Raw genomic sequence first — 17675 nt, forward strand, 5'->3', positions numbered from 1 at the left:
CATCTTCGTTTACACTTAGGCACAGATAGAGAGTGGGGGAAATCATATATAGGTGTTGTAAGTAGTCCAGTAAAAATTCGATGATTCCCCCCACGTGATAATCTTTTAATGTTTACCCCTGTAGCAGCCTATTTTGTCCATGTGACAACAGAGTAAAACATATCCACATGTCCGAATACCCTATACAACAAATTTCAAATAAAAAAATCGTTGAATATCTATAACCTTTGTAGATATTAGTGTTGGGACAATTAATCGGAATCGGAATCGGGTATCGAAAAAATCGGATTTTTTGTGGTATCGAAATCGGTATGGGAATCGGGAAATTTTTTTTCCTATTTTCCGATGCCAACAACGATTATTTCAATTACCTTTTTACTTGAGTTTCTATAAAGAAAAATATTGTTCTGCTGATAGTAATACTAAAATAATGAATATAAATTAATTTTAAACTATCAATAAAACTTAAATCGATAGATCATTCCTCACATGTATACTGTGCACATTTAATACGCGTTTTTTACGATAATCGTGAAAAATAACTACTTTATTGTTAAATATTTAGAGATATATAAAGAATCGGAATCGGTAATTGTATCGGAATCGGAAATTTAATACAGAATCGGTAATTGTATCGGAATCCGAAAAAATATTGGAATCGTCTCATCCCTAATAGATATACAGAACATCAAAATTCGATGAGTATTAAAAAAAAATAAAATGTATTTTTCCCAAGATGTTGTAGTTTACAGTTTGCAAGGTTTTCGATGAAGGATGATTTTTTTTGGTGTGTGTTTTTTGTATTAATCGGATTAATGTTCTCATATTTGGTGTTAGTTGAACAATGTCACGATTGATGTTACTTCCGGTCTGATTTAGACGTATGTCGCCATGTTTGCTAAAGAAAAATAGTTAAATCGACACGTTTTTTTTTTGTTTGTTTATTTTTACTAAGGAGTCACCACCTATAAAGTCTCAAAGATAACTCGAGGGTAAGGGTGAATTAATGTAAGCTGATAGTGTTGTAATTGTTAAAAGTGTAAATTGGGAATACTTTGATTATTTATGAGGACGTTTCAATAGATACTTGTTTACATTGGATTTGAAGTCTTCCATGTTGTATTCAACTGGGCAACAGGCCAGTGGAACACTGTTGTACAGGCAGACAGTTTTGGGAAAGAAGTTTTGTTCATGGAATATGCGTTTCGTATTATAGTTGCTGTTGAAAGTAAATGTTAAATATATAAAGCCAATAAGATGTCAAGCAACACATTAGGAGATATTATTTCTAAATTATTTATAACATAATTTAAATTAGATACCTGAAAAGATTGATATGATTATTGAATTTACAATTGTCTGTAGATTTAGTTTCAACTAAAATCTGAATACGAAACATCAAAGAGGGCGACTTATATACCAGAACAGGTCAAAAGGTTACATTGACCGAAATGTTGTGCAAGTAATACTCAGCCTGAGAACATTAATCTGATTAGTTTAAATAAAAAAATATGTTGTAGTTTTCTTTTTAGAAGAATTGTTTCTTACGTGATGTTAATTTAATTTGGTTACTACGTGTTGAGGCTCTTTATCCTGCCTGGGCATAATTGTAGAATAAAAATACAAAGGTTGGTTTTAAATTTCAAACAACGTTATTTTTTTTAATTTTAATCAATTAACATCCAAACAAGGAACAGTGCAACTTTGAAGTAGGGGGCTATTATCGGGTACATAACTTGTAGGGGTATTATGAAGGGAGGTGAATAGCAAGATATTTGTTCACATTACACTTGAACTTCTGCATATCAGTACAGTTGGGAAAGCAGAATCCCAGAAGAGGGTTCGAAAGTCTTGCAGTTTTGGGGAAAAAATATTGGAGTAAAAGGCTTTCTTCTTTTTTTTTTTACATAACCGTCACCACTTATCAAGGCCTATAAGCCACTCAAGGATAAGGGTTAAAGAGTGTAGAGTAGTCAAAAGGACAATATAGTAATCGATAGTAATGGAAGTTCGGTAAATTTGTTAACTTAAGTGGAACGGCTCATCAAATTTGTTCACGTTGGACTTGAAGACAACCATATTATAGAAAGCTGGAAAGCAGGAAAACGGAAGACAATTCCACAGGCGTGCAGTTCTAAGAAAGAAGCTTGGATCATGGAATCTATGTTTAGGTTTAGGTACAGATAAAGAGTGGGGAAAATTATTGATAATGTTTTCAGCTAGTCTAGTGTACACCTTGGGATCTCTACTGTAAAGGTGTGGGACTTAGTTGCTTGTCAGGTTTGTCGAGGTTAGTCACGTCGAGGACGTACAAGTGCATGGCATGACTGTTAACGTGTCAATACAAAAGGAATTGGAAAGAGAAGAATGTTAGCCAAATTGACAAACAAGTTTAGGAAGTCAACAAGGAAAGGAAAAGTGTTCATTTCTGAAAAAAAGGGATAAATTCTCTGCTTCTAATAAAGTAAATATACACCGATGATGAAGTGGGAACTTGTACGAATGCGTGTGCGTTTTAATTAGATATTTATTTATGAAGTGTATCGAATCAGAATGTTATGGTATATTGTATTTTTTCCTAAATATAATTGAAACTGAATTACCTTAACATCCCGTTTTACTTATTTATTATCAACATAGTCCGTGCTTCTATTCAGTCTTGAAAGACAAAGGATACCCCTTAGGGGCAGTAGCGCGTAATTGTGAAGCAAGGGTTGCGCAATCACAGTCAAATCTCTCCTGAATCGGCACTGTTTGTGTCCAGTGGCAAGGACAAGTTCAGGAAGACTGGAAACAATGCCGAGATAAGCGGAGAGCACATACAGCACCTGAAAGTCCCAAATGGTCACACATTTAGTACTGACCAGGTTCAACGTTGCTTAACTTCGGTGATCCAGCCGGAACCGGTGTGTCAATGTTATTATGCCGGATTATCAAAAAGTACGCTATATAGATATATCATATTTAGCAAATTAATACGTTTTGCCTATAAAATAAAGTTTTATTTACAAACACAGATTAAATAAGACCATTTCACATGGTAAAACAAGGACAAAACGACATATTTTTGATAACGTCACTCTTAACTTCCGGTTAAGTTATAACCAACATAGTACGATGTATATATAAACATAGTTTCCAAATATATATTAGCCCATAAAAAAGTAGTTTTATTTACAAGCACATTTTAGAAGTGGTGCGTTCCTTATTTTTACAACGTTTACAAGTCTATCTGGTCGAACACGGGAACTTTTGGTGTCAAACTCGCACGGAATTTAAAACTGAACCAATTATTTAATCTACGAATTTACCATAATATTTGTCTGTAATATGTACTTGTATTTTCTGAATATCGTCACCTCTGAACATTAAATTTAAAACCTCAATAAGAGTATAACTTCCAACTTAGTTTACCAGGCATTTTATATGCAATGACATAGTGGTGATTGTGAAAAGAACAATCATAATGAGAACAGTAGTCCGAAGAATCTATATAATAGTGATAATCAGCCATATCTAAAAATATCAAAAACACAAAACATTTTGATTTCTTATTCTATTTGCAAAATATTTATTTTAATAAAACCTACAAACAAAAACCTAGTAACATAAATAATTAAAAAAATATTTTTAAAAACATTTTTAAATATTAGATTTTATAAATATATTTTATCAAATATGATATTTTCCGTAATAAATTTGCTGCACAACCTAAAACCTACATGATTTTATTGTACAAAAATTGCAATGAAAATAAATTTATTTTTTATAAACCATTTTCCTTTTTTGATTTTGTCGATTTCTAAACAAATATGAACATCTTTATTTACAAATATATCGCAATAAATCATATCACTATACAAATAAAATTGTCGTTAAAATTTAATGTTTTACGAAAAATGTTTAAAAAATGCTAGGCCACATAGAAATATGTTTAAATATAATATTTTCCGCCTTTAAAATCTTTAAATGCCTATAAGCGAGGAAACCGGAAGTCAAAATTAAAAACCAATGTTAACATAAATGTATTCATCTAATTTCTGCTCCTTCTAATTGCAACTAGATGTTATTTTTGAAGTTTAATTGTCTGTAGGTGCAAAAAGGCTGTCATTTTGTAATAATAATTTGATCGCAAATAAATACTGATTTTTTACCTGGTGATTGAAATCCAAGATTGCAAGTTTAGTTTCGTTTACAGCACATCAAACGTAGTTAGTTATTATCCTTTGCGTCATATATTATGGATTTCAGTCGTTCTATTTCTATGATACACTAGTGGGAAGACCCAACGTTGTGCGACATTGAATGAGGATGAATAAGTATTCCACATTTTCAATGCGTTTATTGTTGGTTAAAATTAGCGAAATTGCCATTTGTTGATCAAATCATTTCATTGCCTACTCTAGTCTGCAACCCAGCGCGATCAACCAGGAGGAAGTTTCAATTGCCTCAATTAATGCACAATAAATTGTAGTCTATATTGCATGAACAGAACATACTGTTGATTTTATTATATTTATATAATACCTTGGATTAAAGGTAAAATGCAAATATGTATCATAGTTCGATCGCGCTCTAAATGGAAACATAATTTTCGATCGCGTCCATGTTTTATAATAGAATTTTAGTTTGTATGGTGAAAAAAAAAACAAATACACCTGTGATGTTAGACCGTATAAGGGTGTTTACTTTGGTTGAAATCAGACAATTCCTTTTTAAGTAAGATGGTTAGTTTATCAGATCTGTTCGATTATCATTTATTGATACTTATCGGAGGAATTCCAGTACAAAAAACTATATTTCCAAACATATGAAGTACACTTTTGTAAAATTTAAAAAGACTCAACCCAATCATTTCGACGTCCATAGCAAACGAACTAACACCGAAAAACACACTCACAGACACACAGAGAGAAGTACTAATTACTTTTTATACATAAGTAAAGATAAACACTCGGTAATCAAAATTGTCACAAAACAGACGTTCCATGAACAGAGATACTTCCCTCGAGATTCGTCGATGGAATGAACTGACACTGGGCGTCTTCCTTTATTAAATACAACATAGTTCCCTTTGAAGCTAAACTAAATGACCTACTATAGTCCGCAGCGATCCGAAGGCCCCCTATTTATTTGTTGCTCCACCGATATCTTGGTCGCCACCCCATTCACATAATTACCCCCCACTTGCCTTTAATTATCCCTTATTTCAGTGTTTAGCAAAGAAGCATAATCGTATCCTGATTTTTTTTTGCTTATTTGTGAATGCTATTATAATTATGCTCAATCAAACTTGTTGTCAAAAACTTCTTGTCGAAGAAAAGAATTCAAATAATGTCCTTTTTTTTACAAATTCTATTAAATCTTCTAATTACTTTTGTCTACATCTGACAATTTTATTATTCTTATCCTCAAGTGGTAATTGGTCTTGATAAGTGTCAACCCATTCGTATAAAATATTTATTTAAATTTACATTTAGCTAATAATCGTAGGGGCTGATTAGTCAATAATCATTTGCATACGAAAAGAAACGAAACCCATTTCACCAAAAATCATTTTGAGTATTCAATTGCGATTTTACCCAATATATAAATCCTTTCCCCAGTATCCACTTGGTCACTACCGTTACTGTTTACACAACTCCCTCCTCATATTCCTTTGATCCGACCATCATTTTGTCATCTTGTAATTATGTGCCGTCATACGTACAGATGTACATGTTTGGTTAAAAAATTTGTAAAGTTTGAGTTTTATTAAGTGTGTTCAAGTCTTTGATATGTATTTTAATATTTCGAATTTTTTAAAGATTATGATATATGCTTTGAATTATTTATATTACCAGTGCAACCTTTTCAATCTGATATGTTATTGCAATAATAACACATAAGCTGGGAATATTAGTTTCAATAACACATCTGATACAAGTATTTTAATATCTGTTAAATTTATTCAAGTCTTTGATATGTATTTTAACATTTCGATTTTTTAAAGATTACTATACATCCTTTGTATTAATTGGATTATTTAGTACAATTTTAATCTGAGATATTATTTCAATAATAACGACCAAGACTGATTAACTCACATATTACAAATAATTTCATTATCATAATAGCCTTGAGACCCTACAGGGACATAGACCATCCACAACAGCCCACTAACATCCACGGTCTTTAGCAGTTCGCTCCAGCTCACCTTACGGGTAGCTGGTATGTTTGGCGTAACCTTCAAGGTCTATTCTCCAGGTGTTTTTTTGTCGAGCTCCCTGGTTGATAAAAGGGTGTTCAGCACTGAAGCATTCTTTCGGCTTGGACTCACGCACGTCATACTTTCTGCATGTGCCGAACCTTCCTCTCCCAGAACCGGAGTCTTTCGGGTTTTTGTGGAAGCATTTTTAGCGAATTCTTTTTATCGGTGTGAGGGTGCTGGCCCCACGTCCAACCTTCTCAGAAGGTAGGTGGAGTGCTATATGTCTGGCCTCTACCTATCGGTCTGTCTGGCATGAGTGGCCTATTGGGAGACGAATCTCCCGCTGGCTGAGATCTTGGAATCACTGCGGCAGGCAAACTTCCCAACTAACGCAAAGCAAAGGTACATTTTTTAAAGTTAAATCTTTGACAGGATAAGTTAAATATTTTTGTAAATATTGAAGATTTGCTGTACTATATTTGTATCTAATAATTTTTTAAGTTAAAAATACTAATTACATGTTAATGTAGTAAGCAATTTTCTAATAATTTAATACTATTAATTGTATTTAATGTATGTTAGTTATTTACTTTATAGTAAAAATATAGATATATTAATAATAATAATAATAATAATAATAATAAAATAATTAATTTAATTAATTGCAAAATTACTTCCATTGGGAAGTACAAATATTTTATTGTCTTTAAAGTGCTGAAAGGAATGAGGAGAATGAGTTGCGAATAGATAATGTTTGTTTCTGAATTTGTTAGATGAATAATAATACGTATTATTTAAACTGTTCAGACTATCGTTTTATCTTACGCACTCTTTTTACAACGTTTTGTCGGATGTAACCTGGACTTTTTTCACGCGTATCTCGTCGAACAGCGGTTATTTTTGTGGCAAATTCAGAAACCTGAACGAACTTCTGAAATTGTATAATCAACGAGGGAGGGGCATGCCTTCGTTTTATCAACGAAATGAAAAATTTCCCCCACTCTTTATCTGTGCCTACATCCAAACATAGATTCCATGAAAAAAGCTTATTTCTTAGAACTGCACGCCTGTGGAACTCTGTTCCGTCTGCCTGCTTCCCACCTGACTACAACTTGGATGTCTTCAAGTCCAACGTTAACAAATTCATAATGAACCGCCCTTTTAAGAAAACACTTCATTAAATCTCCACACTAACGTACTGTACTTGCAATAACCCTGATTCCTGAGTGGCTTCTGGGCCTTGATAAGTGGTGACCACCGTGTAAAAAAAATCATCTACAACATAATAGATGTCCTTAAAAAGCCGGAATTATATTATGATTATCGTCTGCATTGTAGGACCGCAACCCCAATCTTTAAAATGTATAAATTAAAACTGAATTTTCCCAAGCTATGTATCTATGATGCTACGTTGAGAACATATTTAATATCCGAATAATTTCAATAATCTGAATATGTTATGTCATTCATACACATTTACAATATTCCAAACATGTCAGATTAAGAACTGTTAAATTTCACAATAAAACTAACAAATGATGAATTGTAATAATTTTTTCTGTATAATTAAATAAATTGTGAAAATACTAGAAATATATAATTTTACTATTTTTTTCTCTTATAAGTCATATAATCTTAAAAGTACTAGGCATTGGCAATTGTACTAATATTATTTTATGTAATTTTTAATATAGTAGTGATTATTAATTCTAGAATTGTTTTAAAGAATTAATAAATATGGAGATTACAAACTATACTATATGTATTACATTTTTTATTATTTTAATTAAATTAATTAAGTAAACTATACAAGATTATAATGTCTACTAAATTATTGTATAATGATTTAACTGATAATAAAATATTAAAGGATATTTCAATAAAATAAATGTTTCTCTAATAAATTACTTAATTTTTTTTTTTTTTTTTTTTTTTTACACAGTGATCACCACTTATCAAGGCCCGGAAGCCACTCAGGGATAAGGGTTATTGCAAGTACATCACGTTAGTGAGGAGATTTTATGAAGTGTTTAATTAGGGGGGCAGTTCATTAGGAATTTGTTAACATTAGACTTGAAGACATCCAAGTTGTAGTCCGGAGGGAAGCAGGCAGACGGAACAGAGTTCCACAGGCGTGCAGTTCTTAGAAAGAAGCTTTGCTCATGAAATCCGCGTTTTGATTTAGGCACAGATATAGAGTGGGGGAAATTTTTCACAGTGGATTCAGCTAGACGGGTGTTTTTCGTGAAAGTTTGGCATCAGAAGATATTAATGTTACTGAGTTTTTCTTTAATAAATTAAATTTTAAAATAGTAGAAATTATTAATTGGACTAAATATTTCTTTAGTAATTTCAAAAATTTGCAAAATACTAGATTTTTTTTATTGCACTAAAGTTTCCCTCATAGTTTAAATAATTTTAATACTAGTAATTAATCGCTATATCTAATTTTGCTCTTAAAATAAAATTGATTTTAAAAATACTTCGGATTTTTACCCGTATTTAATATTTTAAAATACTGAAGATATGTTCATAAAATACTAAGTGTTATTTAATGTCTACGCTTTTTTATAATACTTTTATACATTCTTAAAAATACTAAACTCTATTAATTGTACAAAATATTTCTCTATAAAAGTAATCAATTTTAAAATACTATAAATTATTAATTGTATAAAAAGTATTCTACTATTTAAACTTAAAAAAAGAAATTATTACATTTTCACCCCAAACAAGGCACATTTCCAATTTGGTGTAGGGGGCTACTATCAAAGGCAACAATTACTGGGGTACTATGTAGGGATTTGGGCAGCAAGATGTTGGTTCACGTTACACTTAAACTTCTGCACGTCAGTACAGTTGGAGAAGCAGGGACCTGCAATGGAATTCCAAAGTCTAGTGGTTCTGGGGAAGAAACTACTGGAGTGGAAAGATATTTTACATTTAGGGATCTTTACAGTGTGGGGGTGGGATTTAGCAGGCTGTCGGGTTTGTCGAGGGTGTTCACGTCGTGGGGGCACAAGTGTTTGCAGTTCGTCAGATCATTCACCATTAAAATACTTGTAGAACAGGCAGAGGGATGCAACATTTCGTCGATGGGACAGAGGCTGAAGCATAGATGCCAGTTCAGAGCCTATCAGATTTGCGACTCTCTTTTGAACCTTGTCAAGGAGCGCGCAACTAGTAGCAGATGCACCAGCGCAAATATGACAGCAATACTCAATACATGGGCGAATGATGGCCTTATAGAGGTACATGATACGTTCGGGTGTTATTAGTTTTCTAGCATGGTAGAGAGAGCTTACCTTCTTTACAACGGCCATGGCAATGCTTTCAATGTAATTGTTCCAACTCATGTTTCCTGTGAACGTTAGGCCAAGTAGTTTGAAAGATGTACTCTCAGATAAAGAGTCGTTGACCATTGCCATAGGTGGTAGAGAAGGTTTCTTGTAATTATTGAATGAAACTAGTTTAGTCTTGGCGGCATTGAACGTGACCATCTATTTTTGTCCCCATTCCACTACAGATTGGAGGTCATCCTCTAGTGTTTCTGCCATTTCTTTAGATATGTGTTCATTTGTTTTCTTGTCATGCCTTTTATAGAGTGTGGTGTCATCAGCATAAATACCCATCTCAGGGGCAATTTTGTCGGGGAGGTCATTTATGAATATCAGGAACAATAGAGGTCCAAGGATAGACGCTTGGGGCACTCCCGCATTTATATCATATTGTTTGGATGTACGACCGTCGAGGACAACCTGGATTTTTCTCTTATCTAAGAAGGATTTAATTATTTTAAGTATTCTACCAGTGATACCGTATGATCTCATTTTTCTTGAGGAGACCCTGTCAAAAACCTTAGATATATCTAGAGCTAATGCTCTGCCCTCCTGGCTTTGTGCAGTGAACGGTATATAGGTTCAGAGCTTATAGTTAGGATGTCTGCTGTGGAACAGGCTTGTCTAAATCCATATTGTTGGTCATTCAGAAGTTTAGCATCTGTTAGGTGATGGACTAGACCATGGTTTATTAAGGTCTCAAATATTTTGGCGAAAAGTGGGAGGAGGCTAATGGGGCGATAATTAAATGGGTCAGTTCTTTCGACAGAATTCTTGAATACTGGTACCACAGAAACAATTTTCCAACAGCCCGGAAAGCAAGATTCACTAAGGCATTTGTTGTAGAGTTTGGAGAGCACTGGAGCTACTTCAGCTGAGCATTTTTTTACTTGCACAGCTGGGATGAGATCAGGTCCACATGATTTTTAAAGTGTCAAGGTTTTTTATAATAGCATGCACCTGAGCAGGGGTGATTTTCAGATCGTCATGCGTGGCGTCTGTCCGCATAGGAAAGTAAGGTAGGGGGTGGCTGGAGGGTCCAGTGTGGAGTTTGAAGCAAACCGACTGGCAAGCATGTAAGCCTTCTCGGTTGCTGAGCAAACAACCTCGTGATTGTTGGTTAGTGGGGGAATTGTTGATTGCCCATTATTTACTGTAAAATTGTGTAAAAAAGAGATGATCAATAGTACAAAATAATTTTCAATTAATTTAAGTAATTTTTAAAATACTACACATTATTAATTGTATTAATATTGTTCTAATTATTTAGTTTATATTAAAATTATTATAGACTAGTAGTTCACTCCGGCTTTACTCGGGCTTATGTATAGTTCATAACTTGCTCTACGTGTGAACACACTTTATGTAACATTAAAAATATTTAGACCAAAAATTGGCTGAGTTATTTGTAAGAAACCGCAGAGATAAAATTCTTTTGAACTTTGAACCCAATTGGGATCCCTTAACATTTACTATTTTGAGTTCAATAACGATTATAAACTTAAGATCAATGTCCAAGAGAGCTATATCTAAAATTTCAAGTTTTTAGACCCAAAATTGGCGGAGGAGTTTGGCAGAGTTTTCAAAGGTAAAATCGTTGATTTTTTACCCCTTAACAGCCAAGTTTCTGACCGAAACCCGATTAAAAAATGTTCCCCAAATCTCAATACCCCATATGTCAAATTTCGAGTCTGTAGAAAATGACAGAGTTATTTTGAAATGTACACAAACAGACACACACACACACACACACACACAGTTTCACTTTGATAGATATACTAATATTTGAGCCGGGCGTTCCCCGGGTGTTTGGATGCGTATCTTGAGCAAAAAGAACGTGTTAGTAGGAAGGCAGGCTCCAACCCGTACCGCGAAGGAGGAAAATAACGGAGAAAAAACCTGACGTCTATGCTGTTACGACCACCGCCAAACCGAAAGTGACGTAGGTTTTAATTAAGACTAGACAATCGAAAGGAGAGGATTACTTTTAAAGATATCGGCGAAAAAAGTGACCCCCTGTAGAAAGTTCTCAGTTGAATGTGAAGATATTAATGTTTTTGTGCCAATTTTTCGATATTTGTCGTCTTAAAGATCGACTTCAAAATGATACTGATCTTGTGAAAATCCCTCGTCTCTGTCGAAAGTTTTAGGCAGACATGCAAACATACATACATACATACATACATTTATATATTGTTAACTAAAAATATAAACATAAACCGATTAAAAAGATTGCCCGATCTCTGACTACCCTTTATATCAAATTTCAAATGTTTAGACCAGAAATTGTCTGAGTAATTTGGTAGAGACCACAGAAGTCAATTTTTTAATAAGTTAAATCTTTGACAGGATAAGTTAAATATTGTTGTAAATATTGGCGATTTCTTGTACTATATTTGTATCTAATATTTTTTTTTAAGTTAAAAAATACTAATTGCATGTTAATCTAGTAAGGAATTTTCTAATAATTTAATACTAGTAATTCTATTTAATGGATGTAAGTTATTTACTTTACAGTAAAAATATAGAGGTATTAATAATAATAATAGTAATAAAATAATTAATTTAATTAATTGCAAAATTACCAGAAATTGTTATCGTACAAAATTATTTACTTATAATTTAATTATTTTAAAAATACTAGTAAACGTTTGTCGTGCTAATTTTATTTCTACGAATTAAATTTATTAAATACTAAGAGCATTAACTGTACTAAATTAGTTTCTTATAAATTATGAATTTTCAAAATCTTAAGTATTTTAATTGTACTAATTTTTTCTAACAATTTAATAAATGTAAAAATAGTGAGAATATTTATTATACTATATTTTTAATACTAAAACAAAGTTTGGAAATACAAGTTATTATTAATTGGCCTAATTATTTTCTAATAATTTGATTATTTTCTAATAATTTAATTAATTTTTAAAGTACACATTTTTTAATCGTATTAAAATTTTTTTATAATAATTCAATTAGGTTTTAAATACTAAAGATTAGTTAATGTTTTTTTTTATTATTTAAATAATTTTAAAACTACTAAATATTTTAATTGTATAAATATATTATCTAATAATTTTGTTTAGTTAAAATATTAACTACTCTATGGCTGACTAGGATAGCTTCCATACATTCATATCTGACCTACCTCTGCATTCCATGCTTAAAAAGGATGTGTCCTCTATAGTATAAGACCTGACCGAATGGTTAATTATAGGCATAGACCGATTCATACCATCCAAAATATTCCAACAAAAACCTAACAGCCAGCCATGGTTCTCCCCAGAATGTGCTGTTGCCATCACGCACAGAAATCACTTTTTCCATAACTACCAACGTAATAGATGTACTGAGACTTAAGCTGCTTTCAGGACTGCCAGCAACTATTGTAAAAGGGTAATAAAAAATGCAAGAGAGCTATATGCTCAGTCTGTTAAATCCAAATTAGTTGAGCAGCGGCTTGGTTCCCACCAGTTCTGGCAAATAGCAAACAGGATCTTGAACAGAAACGTGCGTTCTATCCCAACTATCATCAATGGACCTGAGATCATCTCGTCAGCATCAGACAAGGCCAGACTATTTGCCAAGTACATTGCAGCTAATTCTACCCTATGCGACAATGACCATCAACACCCCGTATTTCCTCCTATAACAGACAACACGCTATACAACATACAAATATCTGTCTGTGAGGTCGCCAAGCTAATCTAGAACCTTGATTCCAGTAAAGCAACTGGCCCTGATGGCATTCCAGTTATAGTGCTGAAAAAGCTCCAACCAGAACTTGCTCCCATACTTACAAAACTGTTTAAGCGTTGCCTTAAAGAGAAGTGCTTTCCACCACCCTGGAAAAACTCATCAGTATGTCCTGTATTTAAGAATTCAGGTGAAAAGTAATATCCCTCTCAGTACAGACCAATAAGTCTCTGTGTGTCATGAGTAAGTTGTTGGAATCCATATTAAATAGAGAAATAGTCAAACACCTCAGCAGAAATAACCTTCTTAGTGACACGCAATATGGTTTCCGCTCTGCAAGATCTACAGCAGATGTGCTAACGGTTATATCACACAGGATTAGTGAATCTCTTGACAAAGGTTTCCTTTCCAGGGCAATTGCTCTTGACATATCGCAGGCCTTCGATAAGGTATTGCATAAGGGCCTATTTCACAAGATTTCCAGCTACGGTATAACTTGAAATGTTTTCTCAATCATTAAATCATTTCTCTCCGATAGGTTCATAAGAGTAGTGGTTGATGGGCAGAAATCAGAGGCCTGCGGTATTAATGCTGGAGTCCCTCAGGGGTCCATCCTAGGTCCAACTCTCTTCCTGATCTACATCAATGATCTCCCAAAACACATACTTAAATCATTCGTTGACATCTATGCTGATGACACGACCATCGATGGCAACACATCAAAAGCCGTAAATGACAAAGGTCTCTCTAATTCTCTCTCCTCTGATCTTGAGCACGTGGTACAATGGGGGAAGAGGTGGCTGGTCACCTTAAATGCATCCAAAACCAAGCTTCTATCTTTACATCATCAACGCTCTGATCCCTATCTGGCATCAATTGAAATGGATGACTCTCGTCTTGGAGAGGCTCCATGTTTTGACAATCTTCTGGGTTTGACTTTTACTCCTGATCTAAAATGGAACACGTACAACAAATCTGTTGCCAGGGACGCTGGGAAAATGATAGGATCCTTCTACCGCTCCAGAAGATATCTCACTACTTATGCAATTCTCTATCTTTATAAAAGCTAAGTACATCCAAGGATGGAGTACTGCTGCCAGATCTGAGCAGGAGCTGCTAAAACAGCCTATCCTCCCTTGACAGAGTACAAAATAGACTTCGTGGTTTAGTGGGGGATGCCCTTTTCTCTTCCCTGCAACCTCTCTCCCACAGAAGAGACGTTGAAAGCCTGTCTTTGTTTTATCGCTATTTCCATGGCAAGTGTTCGTCTGAGCTCCAATCCCTCGTCCCTCCCTCGCCAATCTTTCACGAGAAACACCCGTCTAGCTGAAAGTACTTTCAATAATTTTCCCCACTCTTTATCTGTGCCTAAATCCAAACGTAGATTCCATGAGCAAAGCTTCTTTCTTAGAACTGCACGCCAGTGGAACTCGCTGCCGCTTGCCTGTTTCCCACCTGACTATAACTTATATTTCAAGCCCAACATAATCAAACTCCTGACAAACCGCCCCCTTAAGTAAAACACTCTTTCAAAACCCTCAATACTAATTATTACTACAATACTATCTCATTGATTACTGTACACGCAATAACCCTTATCCCTGAGGAGTCTTCGGGCCTTGATAAGTGGTGAGCCCCATGTAAAAAAAAATGTACTTAATTAATATGTAAGAATTTAATAAATTGTAAAATATAACCGACTATTATTTTACATATTTTACTTGTAATTTAATGAGATATCACAATACTACATTTAAAAGTACTAACTATTATCAATTGTACTAAATATTTCTCTACTTGTTGGATTTATTTAAAAATTCTATAGAATATTAATTTACTAAATATTTTTCTAATACATTAATTCATTTAAGTATAATAAAGATTCTTAATTTTACTTAATATCTGTAAATAATTTAATCATTTTTTAAAAATACTAAGAATTAATAAATATGTGAAATATTTCTCATAATTTAATGCATTTTATAGATGCTTGTTAAACAGTTTTCGATAATATTTTTTCATTTCAATAATGCTACAGATTATTAATTGTACTAAATGTTTCTCTAATAATATAGTTAAATTAGTAAATACTAATTAACATAAAATGTGCTAAAATATAAAGGATCATAAATTGTTCTCATTTATTCTCTAATATTTTTTTTTTATTTTCAAAATACTAAAGATTATAAATTTTACTTAATACCTTTTTTAATAATTTATAATTTCAGAAAATTCTAAGGATTATTTATGAGATAAAAAATTTTCTTCTGATTGCATTAATATTTAAAATACTATACATTAATAATACTACCAACATTTTCTAATAATTTAATTACTTTTCAAAATACTCCAGATTAATCAATGTATTTACTATCGTCTGATAACAATAAAATTTTGAAATATAATGAATATTTATTTTACTTTAAATTCTTCTAAGAATTAAATTTATTTAACAGAAAAACAAGAGATTCAAATATTTTCTCGTGATTGATTTATTTTAAAGATAAAATGTACTAAAAATGTCCTTAATAAATCAATACATTCAAAACTACAAGAGATTGTCTAATGACTTTTCTTTTAACTCGTTGTTACGCAGGGTATGGCACGATGGTCTTTTAAGGAAAATTAGATCATATGGAATCACTGGAAGAATTTATAATGTAATTAAATCCTTCTTAAGTAAGAGAAAAATCCAAGCTGACCTCGACGGTCGTACATCTAAACAATATGACATAAATGCGGGAGTACCTCAGGGATCTATCCTTGGACCTATATTATTCCTGATATTCATAAATGATCTCCCTGATAAAATTGTTTCGGAGATGGGTATATTTGCCGGTGACACCACTCTCTATAACAGATATGAGGGGAAAACAAATGAACACATATCCAAATAAATGGCAGGAACACAAGAGGATGACCTCCAATCCGTAGTGGAATAGGGACAAAAATATATGGTCACATTCAATACTGCTAAGACTAAGCTTGTTTCCTTCAATAACAACAAGAAACCTTCTCTACCACCAATAGCAATGGCCAATAACACATTGCCTGAAAGTACTTCTTTTAAACTCCTCGGCCTAACGTTTACAGGGAATATGTATTGGAATAGATACATTGAGAGCATTGCAAGGAATGTTGGCTCCCTCTACAGATCTAGAAAACTACTTACGCCTGACAGTATCCTATACCTCTATAAGGCCACCATTCGCCCATATATTGAGTACTGTTGTCACATCTGGGCTGGTGCATCTGCCGCTTGTCTCTCGCTCCTGGACAGGGTTCAAAAGAGAGTTGCTAACCTGATAGGTCCTGAACTGTCATCTAGGCTTCAGCCTCTGTCCCATCGACGAGATGTGGAATCCCTCTGTCTGTTCTACAAATACTTTAATGGTGAATGCTCTGACGAACTGTAAACACTTGCACCTCCCCGATGTAACTATCCCCGACAGACCCAACAAGCTACTAAGTCTCATCCCTTTACAGTAGAGATCTCTAGGTGCAAGAAAACCTTTATTCCAATAGTTTCTTCCCCAGAACTGCGGGTCTTTGGAACTCTCTTCCGGGATTCTGCTTTCCCAATTGCACTGATATGCAGAAGTTCAAGTGTAATGTTTACAAACATCTTTCTACTCATCTCCCTTCATAATGACCCTGCTAATTAAGTCCCTGATAGTTGCCCCCTGCTTCAAAGTGGCACTGTGCCTTGTTTGGGATGAAAATTGAATTAAAAAAAAATTAGTACGATGAGGCTTTTGACGACCTCTTAGTAAACTCCTTTTTTTTTCAAAGTTTTCTTCCTCCTGTGGTTGTGGATTTTTACGCTGGAATGTTGTTTTTTTCCCAACGATCACTAGTTTTTCCGTTCCTCATCGAACATTTTAAAAGTAAATACTTTTGACGTTTCGAATTTCCCCCGAGTGTAGGAAAAAATTATTTTGAATTTTCACGTGTGTTCTTTTTTCGTAAATCATTTTGGTCGTCAAATGTTGTATTCAAATGACTGTTTTTACAGTGAATCCTTGCCTGAATTCTTCTCACTCAGATGTTGTAAGCAATTGTTGTAGATTGATCTGGGTAGTTCTTGAATCATACTCGTCAGCCAATTGTTGTAGACCCGTGCTAGGGATTACAAATGAAAGCAACCATAAGTAGTGTAAAGTGTATAATATAATGTCTATTTATCATAAAGAATACACGATGCACTAAAGTGGTTTGAGAGGAACGTGTTCATAGCATGCGGTTTAACATGGTATCTATGTCCCCGTTTTGTCTCTGAAACCAGTGGTATTCATAGAACTGGTTGCTTCCGCTTAAATCTCAAATAGGGGTGTTTTGTACCACACAATAGAAAAAAAATTTACAACTCAGTAAAGAATGAATAATTGTTGTAGATTAATCCGGGAAATTCTTGAATCATCCTCGTCAGGCAGTTTTTGTAGACCCGTGTT

This window comes from Euprymna scolopes, chromosome 25, assembly GCF_053919585.1.
Source record: "Euprymna scolopes isolate OS-2025 chromosome 25, ASM5391958v1, whole genome shotgun sequence".
Lineage (NCBI taxonomy): Eukaryota > Metazoa > Mollusca > Cephalopoda > Sepiida > Sepiolidae > Euprymna > Euprymna scolopes.